The 18,748-nt window shown below is 40.9% G+C and overlaps 1 pseudogene; it reads left to right on the forward strand.

Moving 5' to 3' along the window:
* Nucleotides 1–17,489: 17,489 nt before the first annotated feature.
* Nucleotides 17,490–18,006, forward strand: LOC121136192 (annotated as a pseudogene).
* Nucleotides 18,007–18,748: the final 742 nt, after the last annotated feature.

Here is an 18,748-nt window from a genome sequence, read left to right on the forward strand (position 1 = left end):
CTTCTACAAAATTCCACTAGATTCTTTGAATACTCTCTGTTTAGTTATATCTGCACTGTGTTTTCTGTTCTGATTTTAGAAGAACATTATAAACTGTTTCTTTGCCATTTCACATTCTTACAACAGGGGCTAAAGGAAGACAGAATAAATCATCCCTGGATTTCTTCACTCAGAAACAGAAATGTCACAGAATAAAAGTGTTGAAAGAGGTAAAGTGGCCACAAAGTATCTACTGGTTAGAAGATAAAAGTTTTTCCTTGATATTTTTTAGCATGTAGTAAGAGGATTGTGTGTCTGATATACCAGCAGCAATTCAAGTCATTTTTCTAATGCAAAATCATCTTTGTATTAAAGCACTCTCATTACAGGGTAATGCATGCAGCATGCACTCCTAATTAAAATAATACAATTTCAAATTCAAAACCACTAATCTTGCATGAAATAGAACACTCAAGCTTCAGATATTTACACAATTTCTCTAATTGCAAATATAGAATATTTGGAAGGCATATGTCATAATATATTGCAGTTTCATTAGAGTATTTAGTTGCTCTAGTGATAAGAGAGGCCAATGCAATAGGGAATATAATATTTTTTTTGGTTTTTCGAGACAGGGTTTCTCTGTTTTCGAGGCTGTCGGTCCAGCCTGGCCTCTAACTCACAGAGATCCGCCTGCCTCTGCCTCCCAAGTGCTGGGATTAAAGGCATGCGCCACCACCGCCCGGCGGGAATATAATATTTTTATTTACCAGAATAAGAACTTACACATAAAGGATGGAGGGTCAGAAGCATATCTGTCTTCCAGAGGAAGAAGGAAAAGAAGAGAGATTTGTTTCTCTTTCACTTCCTTTTATCCTAAATTTCCTTATCCCTGCCCCTAGGGCAGATAGATTTGTGGGGCTCACTGCTACACTCTAGCATATCGTGAAGGCAGGAAAAGCTGTAGGTCAAAGTCTTTGTGGCTGGGGTGGTATTTATGTTTCTCTTTTGTAGCCTACAGGGTACCCTTCCAAACTACTGACACTAGAACACAGGGGTGAATGCTCCTAGGCATCAGCTTGACTTCATGTTTAGTGAGTTGTATGGATGTTGTCCTCAACAATGAGGTCCCACTAGCATTTGACAGAGAGAACCTCATTGTTTTAGCAGCAGCCAGGGTTGTTTGTGGATTTTCCTTGGATGCACTTGACCAACAACTCAATTGAATACTTCCCAGGCTCAGTACTGGAAGCCTCCTTTGGTAACAAGATATGGCCAATTGGTACTCTGTATCTTCCATCATAAGACCACATTAGGAACACCTTTATATAGTTTAGGAATTTTTCTCTGCTGTCTCCTCTACCTTCTGTGCCTCTGTGGCTGTTCCATGGTTCTGTGGATGCCAGCAGCCCCTGCCATCTCAAATTAATGTCTACTGTAAATATTTGATTTTTTTTTACTTAATGCCAGTTTTTTTCAATTGAAATTGAAGTTAGATTGTGACCACTATCTCATCAACTGAATTTTAGGATTAAAAGCCTGCAACCCCATGGTCACAGTGCTTATTAACTTAGCAATATATTAACCTAAATTAACATTAATTGTTGAAGAAGAAAAGAATCTATTTTCCTAACTTCTTCTATATCTGGAGACAGGCACATTTCTTAAACCCTGGCTTACAGACCAACAGAGCTGTCCCGGATTTTTCTCTGTTATGGACCTAAATGAGGTAAGTGTCATGGAGGCTGAAAAGAAAGTACTTTTGCATGAAAATTTGCATTTCAACTTTAAAAACATAGTTCCATGTTTTAAATTACTTTTTTATTTAACTTAAAAACCATTTTGTTTGGTCCAGGGAAGCAGCTGGTCCTCCGGCAGCATCAGGTAAACAGGCCGGCTTCCCGGCCTGTGTCCCAGTGCCTGCAGATCGCCTGGAAACTGCACAGAGCGCCCAATCCAGGCGGGAGCCAGGCACCCCAGACTCCAGATCTTCTCTCCCACCAACGAGACCAGGAAAGGAGAGGAGGCTGGGAGTCGAGGGAAGCAGCTGTTCTGGATCAAGTACAACAGGACCCAGCATAGGTTCCAGGGGACCAAGTAAGAGGATAAGCACCCCAGATTCCTGTTCTTCTCCACCCACGGGACCATCATTTGGACAAGGAATAGAAGAACCACCAGATTATTGGACTTGCTAGCACCCACCAAAAGGGAACTCTGGTCCCCAGACCAGTAAGGGGCTCTTTCTGCACCCACTAGAAGAAGAGATGGGAAAGAGACAACACAGAAATACAGTCAGCAACAGAAAAACAAATATGACACCGCCAGATTCTAGAGACTCCACACCAGCAAGACCCCAACATTCCAATGCGAACGAAGCAGAAGAGAACGACCTTAAAAGCATTTTCATGAAAATGATAGAGGCCCTAAAAGAGGATATTGGAAAATCCCTCAAAGAAATGGAAGAAAAAACAAACCAAAAAATGCAAGAATTGAAAGAAAAAACAAACCAAAAAAGGCAGGAAATGGAAGAAGAAATGAAGCAAAGAAATGGAAGAAAAAACAAAGCAAAAAAGGCAAGAATTGGAAGAAGAAACATACCAAAAAAAGGCAGGAAATGGAAGAAGAAACAAAGCAAAAAATGCAAGAAATGGTAGAAAAAAACAAAGCAAAAAATGAAAAAAATAGAAGAAGAAACAACCCAAAAAAGGCAGGAAATGGAAGAAGAAACAAAGCACAAAATGCGAGAACTGGAACAAAAAGCAAACCAAAAAATGCAAGAAATGGAAGAAAGAACAAACCAAAAAATTCATAAAAGGCAACAAACGGACGAACAGATAAACAGAAAATTGCAAGAAGCAATGCAAACACTGCAAGGGTTGAAAACTGAAATAGAGACATTAAAAAAAACACAATCTGAAGAAAGGCAGAAAATAGAAAAGCTGGACAGTCAGGCACTACCAATACAAGCATTACCAACAGAATAGAAGAGATGGAAGAGAGAATCAAAAGTGTTGAAGATACACTAGGAGAAATGGATTTATCAACCAAAGAAAACCTTAAATCCAACAAATCCTTAACACAAAACATCCAGGAAATATGGGACACCATGAAAAGACCAAACCTAAGAATAGTAGGTATAGAAGGAGAAGAAATCCAACTCAAAGGGGCAGAAGGCATATTCAACAAAATCTTAGAAGAAAACTTTCCCAACCTTAAGAAAGACATGCCAATGGAGGTACAAGAAGCCTACAGAACACCAAATAGAGTGGACCACAAAAAAAAATCCCCTCGCCACATAATAATCAAGACCCCAAACATACAGAATAAAGAAAGAATATTAAGAGCAGCTAAGGAAAAAGGTCAAGTAACATATAAAGGCAGACCTATCAGAATTACACCTGATTTCTCCATGGAAACGCTGAAAGCCAGAAGGTCCTGGATAGATATTCTACCTACACTAAGAGACCATGGATGCCAGCCCAGACTACTATACCTGGCAAAGCTCTCAATCACTACAGACGGAGAAAACAAGATATTCCATGACAAAACTAGATTCAACCAATATGTGTCCACTAACCCAGCCCTACAGAAAATTTTGGAAGGAAAACTCCAACCCAGGAAGCTAACTACAACCAGAAAAACATAAGCATTAGAGAATCCCTCTCTACCAACAGCCAAAAGAACAAAGGGGTGAAATTCCACACATAATTCCACCAAAAACAACCATCGCAAATCGAAGAAGGATGAGCAATCAATGGTCATTAATATCCCTCAATATTAATGGCCTTAACTCACCCATAAAAAGACACAGGCTAGCAGAATGGATTCGAAGACAGAACCCTTCCTTCTGTTGCATGCAAGAAACACACCTCACCCTCAAAGACAGATATTACCTGAGAGTTAAAGGTTGGGAAAAAATTTTTCAATCAAATGGACCCAAGAAACAAGCAGGGGTAGCAATCCTAATATCTAACAAACTAGACTTTAAAATAAAATCAATCAAAAGAGATGAAGGAGGTCATTACATACTCATCACAGGTGAAATCCACCAAGATGAAGTGTCTATCCTAAACAGCTATGCGCCAAATACAAAGGCATCCACATCGTCAAAGAAATATTATTAGAACTTAAATCTCATCTAAAGCCCCACACAGTTATAGTGGGAAATTTCAACACACCACTCTCACCACTAGACAGGAATACCAGACAGAAACTCAACAAAGAAGCAAAGGGTCTAATAGAAGTAATGACCCAACTGGGATTAACAGATATCTATAGAACATTTCATCCACATAAAAAAGATTATACCTTCTTCTCACCACCACATGGAACCTTCTCAAAAATCGACCACATACTTGGCAACATATCAAACCTCAGCAGCTACAAAAAAAAATTGGAATAACTCCATGCATCTTATTAGACCACCATGCTTTATAAATTAGAATTCAACAACAACACAAATTGCAGAAAACCTACAAACTCATGGAAATTGAATAATGCTAAACTGCACCATCCCTGGGTCAAAGAGGAAATAAAAAAAGAAATTAAAGACTTCCTCGAATTCAATGAGAATGAAGACACAACATACCCAAACCTATGGGATACTTTGAAAGCAGTGCTACGGGGGAAGTTCATAGCACTAAGTGCTCACATGAAGAAACAGGAGAACAGGTATACCAGAGAATTAACATCACAGCTGAAAGCTCTAGAACACAAAGAAGCAAACTCCCCCATGAGGAGTAGACGCCAGGAAATAATCAAATTGAGGGATGAAATCAATAAAGTAGAAACCAGGAAAACAATACAAAGAATCAATGCAACGAAGAGTTGGTTCTTGGAGAAAATCAACAAGATAGACAAACCTTTGTCCAAACTTACCAAACAGCAGAGAGTGAACACGCAAATGAACAAAATCAGAAATGAAAAGGGGGACATAACAACAGACTCTGAGGAAATCCAGAGAATAATTAGGTCATACTTTGAAAACCTGTACTCCACAAAATTTGAAAATTTAAAGGAAATGGATGACTTCCTGGACAGCTATCATTTGCCAAAACTAAATCAAGAACAGATAAGCAATTTAAATAGACCTATAACCCCTATGGAAATAGAAGCTGTCATCAAAAGTCTCCCAACCAAAAAAAGTTCAGGTCCAGATGGCCTCAGTGCAGAATTCTACCAGAAATTCAAAGAACAGCTTATACCAATTCTTCTCAAAGTGTTCCACACAATAGAAGCAGAAGGGTCTTTGCCAAACTCTTTCCATGAGGCTTCACTAACCTTGATCCCCAAGCCACACAAAGATACAACTAAGAAAGAGAACTTCAGAACAATATCCCTCATGAACATTGATGCAAAAATACTCAATAAAATACTGGCAAATCGGATCCAAGAACACATCAAAACAATCATTCACCACGATCAAGGAGGTTTCATCCCAGGGATGCAGGGATGGTTCAACATACGAAAATCCATCAACGTAATCCACCATATAAACAAGCTGAAAAACAAAAATCACATGATCATCTTACTAGATGCTGAAAAAGCCTTTGACAAAATCCAACACCCCTTCATGATAAAGGTCTTGGAGAGATCTGGGACAACAGGGACATACTTAAACATAATAAAAGCTATATACAGTAAACCAACAGCCAACATCAAACTAAATGGACAGAAACTCAATGCAAGTCCTCTAAAATCAGGAACAAAACACGGCTGTCCACTCTCTGCATACCTTTTCAACATGGTACTTGAAGTTCTAGCTATTGCCATACGACAACAAAGGGGGATCAAGGGGATACAAATTGGGAAGGAAGAGGTCAAACTTTCACTGTTTGCAGACGATATGATAGTTTACATCAATGACCCAAAGAACTCTACCAGGGAACTCTTACAGCTGATTAACACCTTCAGCAAAGTGGCAGGCTACAAGATCAACTCAAGAAAATCAGTAGCCCTACTGTATACAGATGATAAAAGGGCTGAAAGAGAAATCAGAGAAACATCACCCTTTACAATTGCCACAAACAACATAAAATACCTTGGGGTAACGCTAACCAAACAAGTGAAAGACCTGTATCGTAAGAACTTTGAATCTTTAAGGAAAGAAATTAAAGAAGCCCTCAGAAAAATGGAAAGATCTCCCATGCTCCTGGATAGGTAGGATCAATGTAGTAAAAATGGCAATCCTGCCAAAAGCAATCTACAGATTCAATGCAATCCCCATTAAAATCCCAGCACAATTCTTCACAGACCTTGAAAGAACAATAATCAATTTTGTATGGAAAAACCAAAGACCCAGGATAGCCAAAACAACCCTGTTCAACAAGGCAACGTCCGGAGGCATCACCATCCCTGACCTCAAGCTCTATTACAGAGCTATAGTCCTGAAAACAGCTTGGTATTGGCACAAAAATAGACAGGTAGACCAATGGAATCGAATTGAAAATCCAGGTATTAACCCACACACGTACGAACATCTGATCTTTGACAAAGAAGCTAAAAATATACAATGGAATAAAGAAAGCATCTTCAACAAATGGTGCTGGCATAATTGGAGACTGGCATGTAGAAGAATGCGGATCGATCCATGTTTATCGCCATGCACAAAACGTAAGTCCAAATGGATCAAAGACCTCAACATAAATCCAGCCACACTGAACCTCTTAGAAGAGAAAGTGGGTGGTACCCTTGAACGAATTGGTACAGGAGACAGCTTCCTGAACATGACACCACTAGCACAGACAGTGAGATCAACAATTAATAAATGAGACCTCCTGAAACTGAGAAGCTTCTGTAAGGCAAAGGATACAGTCAGCAAGACAAAAAGGCAGCCCACAGAATGGGAAAAATATTCACTAATCCCACATCTGACAGAGGGTTGATCTCCAAAATTTACAAAGAACTCAAGAAGCAAGTCTCCTAAACATCAAAGGACCCAATTAAAAAGTGGGCTGCAGAACTAAATAGAGAGTTTTCAATAGAGGAGTCTAAAATGGCTGAGAGGCACTTGAGAAAGTGCTCAACATCATTAGCCATCTGGGAAATGCAAATCAAAACAACTCTGAGATAACATCTCACTCCTGTCAGAATGGCTAAAATCCAAAACACCAATGACAATTTATGCTGGAGAGGATGTGGTGAAAGGGGGACACTCCTCCATTGCTGGTGGGAGTGCCAACTTGTTCAGTCACTTTGGAAATCTGTATGGAGATTCCTCAGAAAAATGGGAATAAACCTACCACAAGACCAAGCAACTCCACTCTTAGGCATATATCCAAAACATGCCCATTCATACAACAAAGATGTCTGTTCCACTATGTTCATAGCAGCTTTATTTGTAATAGCCAGAACTTGGAAGCAACCTAGATGTCCCTCACCCGAAGAGTGGATAGAGAAAATGTGGTACATCTACACAATGGAGTACTATTCAGCAGAAAAAAATAATGGAATCATGAGATTCGCAGGCAAATGGATGACACTAGAAGAAACCATCCTGAGTGAGGTAACCCAGTCACAAAAAGAGAAACATGGCATGTACTCTCTCATATATGGATTTTAGACATAGATCTGGGGAGTGCCAGCCTACAATCCTATGGCCAGAGAGTCTGGGAAACAGAAACTTCATTTAGTGGCTGATCGAAGAAGAGGCAGACTCCCTTGCTTAAGTACTGAGCTGAACTCAAGAAGCCAGTAACAGAGAGGGAGGACTGATGATCAAAGGGATTAAGACTGGGCTGGTTTAACCCCCAGAAACAGCTGACCAGACAAAGGTTAACTCTTGAATCCCAGGCATCAGCCTGGGAATCCAGCATGGGACTGACCAAGACCCCCTAAATCTAGGTGTCAGTGAGGAGGCCTAGGGAATCTATTGAGCCTTGGGCAGCAGATCAGTACCCATCCCAAGTATACACACGGACTTTGGACTCCCATAGAACAATGTGAGGTGCACTCTCACCCTGAACTCTTGGGGAAGGGTCTAGGCCCTGCCCTATATGAAATGACAGACTATGCACACCCCCATGGAGGGCCTCACCCTCCCTGGGGAAATGAGGGGATAACGGGGGGGGCTTGGGGGAGGGCACGGGAGGAGGGGAGGGAATGGGAGAGGGACCTGGAACTGACTTGTGAAGCAACCTCGTTTCTTATCTAAATTTAAACTGGAAAAAAATATATATATATATAAAACCATTTTGTTTGAGCAAATCCGGGGAGACCAAGGGACCAGCTGCTCCGGTGGGACCATGTGCAACAGGCCCTGCATCCGGACCTGTGTTCCAGAGCCTGGGGATTGCCTGGGAACTGCACAGAGCTTCCAATCCCAGTGGGAGCCTAGCACCACAGACTCCAGGTCTTCTCTCCCACCAACAAGACCAGGAAACCAAAAGATCCAGGGAGACAAGAGGAACAGCTGTTCCAGCAGGACCAGATACAACAGGCCCTGAATCCAGGCCTCCATTCCAGTGCCTGGAGATTGCCTGGGAACTGCACAGAGCTTCCAATCCCAGAGGGAGCCAAGGACCACAGATTCCAGGTCTTCTCTTCCATGAACTAGACCAGAAAACTGGCAGATCCATGACACCAGGGGACCAGATGTTCCAGCAGGACAAGGTAAAACAGGCCCTGCATCCGGGCCTGTGTTCCAATGCCTGGGGATTGCCTGGGAACTGCACAGAGTTTCCAATCCCAGAGGGAGCCAAGCACCCCAGATTCCAGGTCTTCTCTCCCACCAATGAGACCAGGAAACCAAAAGATCCAGAGAGACCAGGGGACCAGCTGTTCCAGCAGGACCAGGTACAACAGGCACTGTATCCAGGCCTGTGTTCCAGTGCCTGGGGATTGCCTGGGAACTGCAAAGAGCTTCCAATCCTGGCCAGGAGCCAGGCACCACAGATTCCAGATCTTCTCTCCCACCAGTGAAACCGGAGACCATCAAAACCAGCAAAGGCACCAGGGGACCAGGTGGGAGGCTAAGCACCCCAGATTCCTGGTCTCTTTCTCCAGCCACTGGACCAGAATGAGGACAAGGAAAAGAATGACTACCAGATTACTGGACTTGCTAGCACCCACCAAAAGGGAACTCTGGTCCCCTAGCCACCAGACCAGTAAGGGGCTCTTTCTGCACCCACTAGAAGAAGAGATGTGGAAGAGACAATACAAAACACACTCAGCAACAGAAAAATAAATATGACACTGCCAGATTCTAGAGACTCCATACAAGCAAGAGTCAAACATTCCAATGCAAATGAAGCAGAAGAGAATGACCTTAAAAACACTATCATGAAAATCATAGAGGCCCAAAAAGAGGATATAGGGAAATCCCTCAAAGAAATGGATGAAAAAAAAAACAAAAAATGCAAGAAATGGAATAAAAACAAACCAAAAATGCAAGAAATGGAAGAAAAAACAAACCAAAAAAGGCAGGAAATGGAAGAAGAAACAAAGCAAAAAAATGCAAGAAATGGTAGAAAAACCAAAGCAAAAAAGGAAAGAAATGGAAGAAGAAACAAAGCAAAAAAATGCAAGAAATGGTAGAAAAACCAAAGCAAAAAAGGAAAGAAATGGAATAAAAACAAACCAAAAATGCAAGAAATGGAAGAAAAAACAAACCAAAAAAGGCAGGAAATGGAAGAAGAAACAAAGCAAAAAATGCAAGAAATGGAAGAAAAACCAAAGCAAAAAAGGAAAGAAATGGAAGAAGAAACAAAACAAAAAATGCAAGAACTGTAAGAAAAAGCAAACCAAAAAATGCAAGAAACGGAAGAAAACAACTCAAAATATGAAGGAAATGGAAGCAAAAGCAAACTAAAAAATATAAGAAATGGAAGAAAGAACAAGACAAAAATTTCATAAAATGCAACAAAAGAATAAAAGATAAAATGAATTGCAAGAAACAATGCAAGCAGTGCAAGGTTTGAAAACTGAAATACAGACATTAAAAAAAACACAATCTGAAGAAAGGCTGGAAATAGAAAAGCTGGGCAAACTGTCAGGTACTACCGATACAAGCATTACCAACAGAATACAAGAGATGGAAGAGAGGATCTCAGGTGTTGAAGATACACTAGGAGAAATGGATTCATCAACCAAACAAAATCTTAAGTCCAACAAGTCCTTAACACAAAACATCCAGGAAATATGGGACACCATGAAAAGACCAAAACTAAAAATAATAGGTATAGAAGGTGAAGAAAACCACCTCAAAGGGACAGAAAACATATTCAACAAAATCATAGAAGAAAATGTTCCCAACATTAAGAAAGGCATGCCAATGAAGGTACAAGAAGCTTGCAGAACACCAAATAGAGTGGATCACGAAAAAAGTCCCATAGCCATGTAATAATCAAGAACCCAAATATATAAAATAAAGAAAGAATATTAAGAGCAGCTAAGGAAAAGAGCCAAATAACATATAAAGGCAAACCTATTAGAATTACACATGATTTCTCCATGGAAACTCTGAAAGCCAAAAGGTACTGGATAGATATTCTACCAACTCTAAGAGACCATGGATGCCAGCCCAGACTACTATACCCGGCAAAGCTCTCAATCACTATAGATGGAGGAAACAAAATATTCAATGACAAAACTAGATTCAAGCAGTATGTATCCCCTAAGCCAGCCCTACAGAAATTTTGGAAGGAAAACTCCAACCCAAGGAAGTTAACTACAACAAGAAAAACATAGGCATTAGAGAATCACTCTCTACCAACAGCCAAAGAACAACGGATTAAATTCCACACATAATTCCACCACCAACAATCATTGCAAATCGAAGAAGAATGAGAAATCAATGGTCATTAATATCCCTCAACATTAATTGCCTTAAATCACCCATAAAAAGACATAGGCTAGTAGAATGGATTAGAAGAAAGAACCCATCCTTCTGCTATATACAAGAAACACAACTCACTGTCAAAGACAGACATTATCTGAGAGTGAAAGGTTGGGAAAAAAATTTCCGATCCAATGGACCCAAGAAACAAGCAGGAGTACCAATCCTAATATAAAAATTAGACTTTAAAATAAAATCAATCAACAGAGATGAAGTAGGTCATTACATATCATCACAGGCAAAATGCACCAAGATGAAGTGTATATCCTGAACATCTATGCCCCAAATACAAAGGCATCCACATTCATAAAAGAAACATTACTAAACTTAAATCACATATAAAGCCCCACACAGTTATAGTGGAAGATTTCAACACAACATTCTGACCACTAGACAGGAATACCAGAAAGAAACTCAACAAAGAAGCAAAGGATCTAATAGAAGTAATGACCCAACTGGGATTAACAGACATCTATAGAACATTTCATCCACATAAAAAAGAATATACTTTCTTCTCACCACCACATGAAACCGTCACAAATAGACCACATACTTGGCAACATATCAAACCTCAGCAGCTTCAAAAAAATTGGAAATACTCCATGCATCTTATCAGATCACCATGCTTTAAAATTAGAATTCAACAACAACACAAATTGCAGAAAACCTACAAACTCATAGAAATTGAAAGATGTGCAATTGCACCATTCCTGGGTCAAAGAAGAAACAAAAAAAAAAAAAAAGAAATTGAAGATTTCCTAGAATTCAATGAGAATGAACATACAACATACACTAACATATGGGACACTTGAAAGTGCTATGTGGGAAGTTCATAGCACCAAGTGCCCACATGAAGAAATTGGAGAATAGTTATACTAGAGCATTAACAGCACAGTTGAAAGCTCTAGAACACAAAGAAGCAAACTCCCCCAGGAGGAGTAGATGCCAGGAAATAATCAAATTGAGGGCTGAAATCAATAAAGTAGAAACTAGGAAAACAATACAAAGAATCAATGTAACAGAGAGTTGGTTCTTTGAGAAAATCAACAAGATAGACAAACCTTTGTCCAAACTTACCAAACAGCAGAGAGTGAACACGCAAATTAACAATATCAGAAATGAAAAGGGGGACATAACAACGGACTTTGAGGAAATCCAGAGAATCATCAGGTCATACTTTGAAAACCTGTACACCCCAAAATTTGAAAATTTAAAGGAAATGGATGACTTCCTGAATAGCTATCACTTGCCAAAACTAAATCAAGAACAGATAAGCAATTTAAATACACCTATAACCCCTAAGGAAATAGAAGCAGTCATCAAAAGTCTCCCAACCAAACAAAGCCCAGGTCCAGATGGCCTCAGTGCAGAATTCTACCAGAAATTCAAAGAACAGGTTATACCAATTCTTCTCAAAGTATTCCACACAATAGAAGCAGAAGGATCTTTGCCAAACTCTTTCTAGGAGGCTTCAATAACCTTGATCCCCAAGCCACACAAAGACACAACTAAGAAAGAGAACTTCAGAACAATATCCCTCATGAACATTGATGCAAAAATACTCAATAAAATACTGGCAAATCGGATCCAAGAACACATCAAAACAATCATTCACCACGATCAAGTAGGTTTCATCCCAGGAATGCAGGGATGGTTCAACATACGAAAATCCATCAACGTAATCCACCATATAAACAAGCTGAAAAACAAAAATCACATGATCATCTCACTAGATGCTGAAAAAGCCTTTGACAAAATCCAACACCCCTTCATGATAAAGGTCTTGGAGAGATCTGGGATAACAGGGACATACTTAAACATAATAAAAGCTATATACAGTAAACCAAAAGCCAACATAAACCTAAATGGACAGAAACTCAACACAATTCCTGTAAAATCAGGAACAAAACCAGGGTGTCCACTCTCTCCATACCTTTTCAACATGGTACTTGAAGTTCTAGCTATTGCCATACGACAACAAAGGGGGATCAAGGGGATACAAATTGGGAAGGAAGAGGTCAAACTTTCACTGTTTGCAGACGATATGATAGTTTACAACAATGACCCAAAGAACTCTACCAGGGAACTCTTACAGCTGATTAACACCTTCAGCAAAGTGGCAGGCTACAAGACAACTCAAGAAAATCAGTAGCCCTACAATATACAGATGATAAAAGGGCTGAAAGAGAAATCAGAGAAACATCACCCTTTACAATTGCCACAAACAACATAAAATACCTTGGGGTAACGCTAACAAAACAAGTGAAAGACCTGTATTGTAAGAACTTTGACTCTTAAAGAAAGAAATTAAAGAAGCCCTCAGAAATGGAAAGACCTCCCATGCTCTTGGATAGGTAGGATCAATGTAGTAAAAATGGGAATCCTGCCAAAAGCAATCTACAGATTCAATGCAATCCCCATTAAAATCCCAGCACAGTTCTTCACAGACCTTGAAAGAACAATAATCAATTTTGTATGGAAAAACAAAAGACCCAGGATAGCCAAAACAACCCTGTTCAACAAGGCAACGTCCGGAGGCATCACCATCCCTGACCTCAAGCTCTATTATAGAGCTATAGTCCTGAAAACAGCTTGGTATTGGCACAAAAATAGACAGGTAGACCAATGGAATCTAATTGAAAATCCGGGTATTAACCCACACACGTACGAACATCTGATCTTTGACAAAGAAGCTAAAAATATACAATGGAATAAAGAAAGCATCTTCACTTCAACAAATGGTGCTGGCATAATTGGAGACTGGCATGTAGAAGAATGCAGATCGATCCATGTCTATCGCCATGCACAAAACGTAAGTCCAAATGGATCAAAGACCTCAACATAAATCCAGCCACACTGAACCTCTTAGAAGAGAAAGTGGGTGGTACCCTTGAACGAATTTGTACAGGAGACAGCTTCCTGAACATAACACCACTAGCACAGACAGTGAGATCAACAATTAATAAATGGGACCTCCTGAAACTGAGAAGCTTCTGTAAGGCAAAGGATACAGTCAGCAAGACAAAAAGGCAGCCCACAGAATGGGAAAAATATTCACTAATCCCACATCTGACAGAGGGTTGATCTCCAAAATTTACAAAGAACTCAAGAAGCAAGTCTCCAAAACACCAAAGGACCCAATTAAAAAGTGGGCTGCAGAACTAAATAGAGAGTTTTCAATAGAGGAGTCTAAAATGGCTGAGAGGCACTTGAGAAAGTGCTCAACATCCTTAGCCATCCGGGAAATGCAAATCAAAACAACTCTCAGATACCATCTCACCCCTGTCAGAATGGCTAAAATCAAAAACACCAATGACAATTTATGCTGGAGAGGATGTGGTGAAAGGGGGACACTCCTCCATTGCTGGTGGGAGTGCCAACTGGTTCAGCCACTTTGGAAATCAGTGTGGAGATTCCTCAGAAAAATGGGAATAAACCTACCACAAGACCAAGCAACTCCACTCTTAGGCATATATCCAAAAGATGCCCAATCATACAACAAAGATGTCTGTTCCACTATGTTCATAGCAGCTTTATTTGTAATTGCCAGAACGTGGAAGCAACCTAGATGTCCCTCACCTGAAGAGTGGATAGAGAAAATGTGGTACATCTACACATTGGAGTACTATTCAGCAGAAAAAAAATAATGGAATCATGAGATTCGCAGGCAAATGGATGACACTAGAAGAAACCATCCTGAGTGAGGTAACCCAGTCACAAAAAGAGAAACATGGCATGTACTCTCTCATATATGGATTTTAGACATAGATCTGGGGAGTGCCAGCCTACAATCCTATGGCCAGAGAGTCTGGGAAACAGAAACTTCATTTAGTGGCTGATCGAAGAAGAGGCAGACTCCCTTGCTTAAGTACTGAGCTGAACTCAAGAAAGCCAGTAACAGAGAGGGAGGACTGATGATCAAAGGGATTAAGACTGGGCTGGTTTAACCCCCAGAAACAGCTGACCAGACAAAGGTTAACTCTTGAATCCCAGGCATTAGCCTGGGAAGCCAGCATGGGACTGTTCAAGACCCCCTGAATCTGGGTGTCAGTGAAGAGGCCTAGGGAATCTACTGAGCCTTGGGCAGCAGATCAGTACCCATCCCAAGTATACACACGGACTTTGGACTCCCATAGAACAATGTGAGGTGCACTCTCACCCTGAACTCTTGGGGAAGGGTCTAGGCCCTGCCCTATATGAAATGACACACTATGCACACCCCCATGGAGGGCCTCACCCTCCCTGGAGAAATGAGGGGATAACGGGGGGAGGGGGAGGGCACGGGAGGAAGGGAGGGAATTGGAGAGGGACCTGGAACTGACTTGTGAAGCAACCTTGTTTCTTATCTAAATTTAAACTGGAAAATAAAATTAAAAAAAAATACTGGCAAATCGGATCCAAGAACACATCATAACAATCATTCAGCCGGGCGGTGGTGGCTCATGCCTTTAATCCCAGCACTCCGGAGGCAGAGGCAGGCAGATCTCTGTGAGTTCGAGGCCAGGCTGGACCAGCAGCCTCCAAAACAATACAGAGAAACCCTGTCTGGTAAAACAAAATATAACAAAACAAAAAAAAAAAAAACAATCATTCCTCACGATCAAGTAGGTGTCATCCCAGGGATGCAGGGATGGTTCAACATACAAAAATCCATCAATGTAATCCAACGTATAAACAAGCTGAAAAACAAATATCACATGCCTATGACAAGATCCAACACCCCTTCATGATAAAGGTCTTGGAGAGATCTGTGATAACAGGAACATACCTAAACATAATAAAAGCTATATACAGTAAACCAACAGCCAACATCAAACTAAATGGACAGAAACTCAATGCAATTCCTCTAAAATCAGGAACAAAACAAGGCTGTCCACTCTCTCCATACCTTTTCAACATGGTACTTGAAGTTCTACCTATTGCCATACGACAACAAAGGGGGATCAAGGGGATACAAATTGGGAAGGAAGAGGTCAAACTTTCACTGTTTGCAGACGATATGATAGTTTACATCAATGACCCAAAGAACTCTACCAGGGACTCTTACAGCTAATTAACACCTTCAGCAAAGTGGCAGGCTACAAGATCAACTCAAGAAAATCAGTAGCCCTACTATATACAGATGATAAAAAGGCTGAGAAAGAAATCAGAGAAACGTCACCCTTTACATTTGCCACAAACAACACAAAATACCTTGGGGTAACGCTAACCACACAAGTGAAAGACTTGTATCGCAAGAACTTTGAATCTTTAAAGAAAGAAATTAAAGAAGCCCTCAGAAAATGGAAAGATCTCCCATGCTCCTGGATAGGTAGGATCAATGTAGTAAAAATGGCAATCCTGCCAAAAGCAATCTATAGATTCAATGTAATACCCATTAAAATCCCAGCACAATTCTTCACAGACCTTGAAAGAACAATAATCAATTTTATATGGAAAAACAAAAGACCCAGGATAGCCAAAACAACCCTGTTCAACAAGGCACAGTCCAGAGGCATCACCATCCCTGACTTCAAGCTCTGTTATAGAGCTATAGTCCTGAAAACAGCTTGGTATTGGCACAAAAATAGACAGGTAGGCCAATGGAATCGAATTGAAAACCAGGATATTAACCCACACACGTATGAACATCTGATCTTTGACGAAGAAGCTAAAAAACATACCATGGAATAAAGAAAGCATCTTCAACAAATGGTGCTGGCATAACTGGAGGCTGGCATGTAGAAGAATGGGGATAGATCCATGCTTATTGCCATGCACAAAACTTAAGTCCAAATGGATCAAAGACCTCAACATAAATCCAGCCACACTGAACCTCTTAGAAGAGAAAGTGGGTGGTACCCTTGAACGAATTGGTACAGGAGACAGCTTCCTGAACATAACACCACTAGCACAGACAGTGAGATCAACAATTAATATATGGGACCTCCTGAAACTGAGAAGCTTCTGTAAGGCAAAGGATACAGTCAGCAAGACAAAAAGGCAGCCCACCGAATGGGAAAAATATTCACTAATCCCACATCTGACAGAGGGTTGATCTCCAAAATTTACAAAGAACTCAAGAAGCAAGTCTCCTAAACATCAAAGGACCCAATTAAAAAGTGGGCTGCAGAACTAAATAGAGAGTTTTCAATAGAGGAGTCTAAAATGGCTGAGAGGCACTTGAGAAAGTGCTCAACATCCTTAGCCATCCGGGAGATGCAAATCAAAACAACTCTGAGATACCATTTCATTCCTGTCAGAATGGCTAAAATCAAAAACACCAATGACAATTTATGCTGGAGAGGATGTGGTGAAAGGGGAACACTCCTCCATTGCTGATGGGAGTGCTAACTTGTTCAGCCACTTTGGAAATCACTATGGAGATTCCTCAGAAAAAATGGGAATAAACCTACCACAAGACCCAGCAACTCCACTCTTAGGCATATGTCCAAAAGATGCCCATTCATACAACAAGGATGTCTGTTCCACTATGTTCATAGCAGCATTATTTGTAATAGCCAGAACTTGGAAGCAACCTAGGTGCCCCTCAACCAAAGAGTAGATAGAGAAAATGTGGTACATTTACACAATGGTGTACTATTCAGCAGAAAAAAGAAAACAATGGAATCCTAAGATTTGCAGGCAAATGGATGACACTAGAAGAAACAGTCACAAAAAGAGAAACCTGGTTCTTTGCTGCCAGACCCTCATGGGTCGCATGCACGCTCCCAGGAAGGGCCTGTCCCAGTCAGCGCTGCCCTACCACCATAGCGTCCCCACGTGGCTGAAGCTGAAGTGGAAGGACGTGAAGGAACAGATTTACAAACTGGCCAAGAAAGGTCTGACTCCCTCCCAAATAGGTGTGATCCTGAGGGACTCTCATGGTGTGGCACAGGTTCGTTTTGTGACTGGTAATAAAATCTTGAGAATCCTTAAGTGGAAGGGCCTTGCCCCTGATCTCCCTGAGGATCTCTACCATTTGATTAAGAAAGCCTTTGCTGTCTGAAAGCATCTTGAGAGGAACAGAAAGGATAAGGATGCTAAGTTCCGCCTGATTCTGATTGAGAGCAGAATCCACCGATTGGCTCGATACTATAAGACTAAGCGGGTCCTCCCACCCAATTGGAAGTATGAGTCATCCACAGCCTCTGCTCTAGTGGCATAAATTCTCTTGTGTACACAAGCAATAAAATCACTTTGAATAAAAAAAAGAGAAACATGGCATGTACTCTCTCATATATGGATTTTAGACATAGATCTGGGGAGTGCCTGCCTACAATCCCATGGCCAGAGAGTCTGGGAAACAGAACCTTCTTTCAGTGGCTGATGGAAGAAGAGGCAGACTCCCACGGCTAAGCACTGAGCTGAACTCAAGAAAGCCAGTAACAGAGAGGGAGGACTGATGACCAAAGGGATTAAGACTGGGCTGGTTTAACCCCCAGAAACAGCTGACCTGATAAGGGTTAACTCTTGAATCCCAGGGTGATGCCTGGGAATCCAGCATGGGACTGATCAAAACCTCCTGAATCTGGGTGTCAGTGAGGAGGCCTAGGGAATCTATTGAGCCTTGGACAGTAGATCAATATTTATCCCGATTATACAAATGGACTTTGGACTCCCATCCAACAATGTGAGATGCACTCTCACCCTGACATCTTGGGGGGAGCTTCTAGGCCCTGCCCTGCATGAAATGACAGACTATGGACACCCCCATGGAGGTCCTCACCCTCCCTGGGGAAATGAGGGGATATTTGGGGGGGGTTGCAGGGAGGGCATGGAAGGAGGTGAGGGAAAGGGATATGGACCTGGAACTGACTTGTGAAGCAACCTTGTTTCTAATTTAAATTTAAAAATAAAAAAATAATAAAATAAATAAATATATAAAAAAGAACACCTAGAAAGGTGTGGAGACATGTGGTGTATTGTGTGGTACCCTGGAAAAGATATGAAAAC

The sequence above is a fragment of the Mesocricetus auratus genome, unplaced genomic scaffold (genome assembly GCF_017639785.1).
Source record: "Mesocricetus auratus isolate SY011 unplaced genomic scaffold, BCM_Maur_2.0 Super-Scaffold_100054, whole genome shotgun sequence".
Lineage (NCBI taxonomy): Eukaryota > Metazoa > Chordata > Mammalia > Rodentia > Cricetidae > Mesocricetus > Mesocricetus auratus.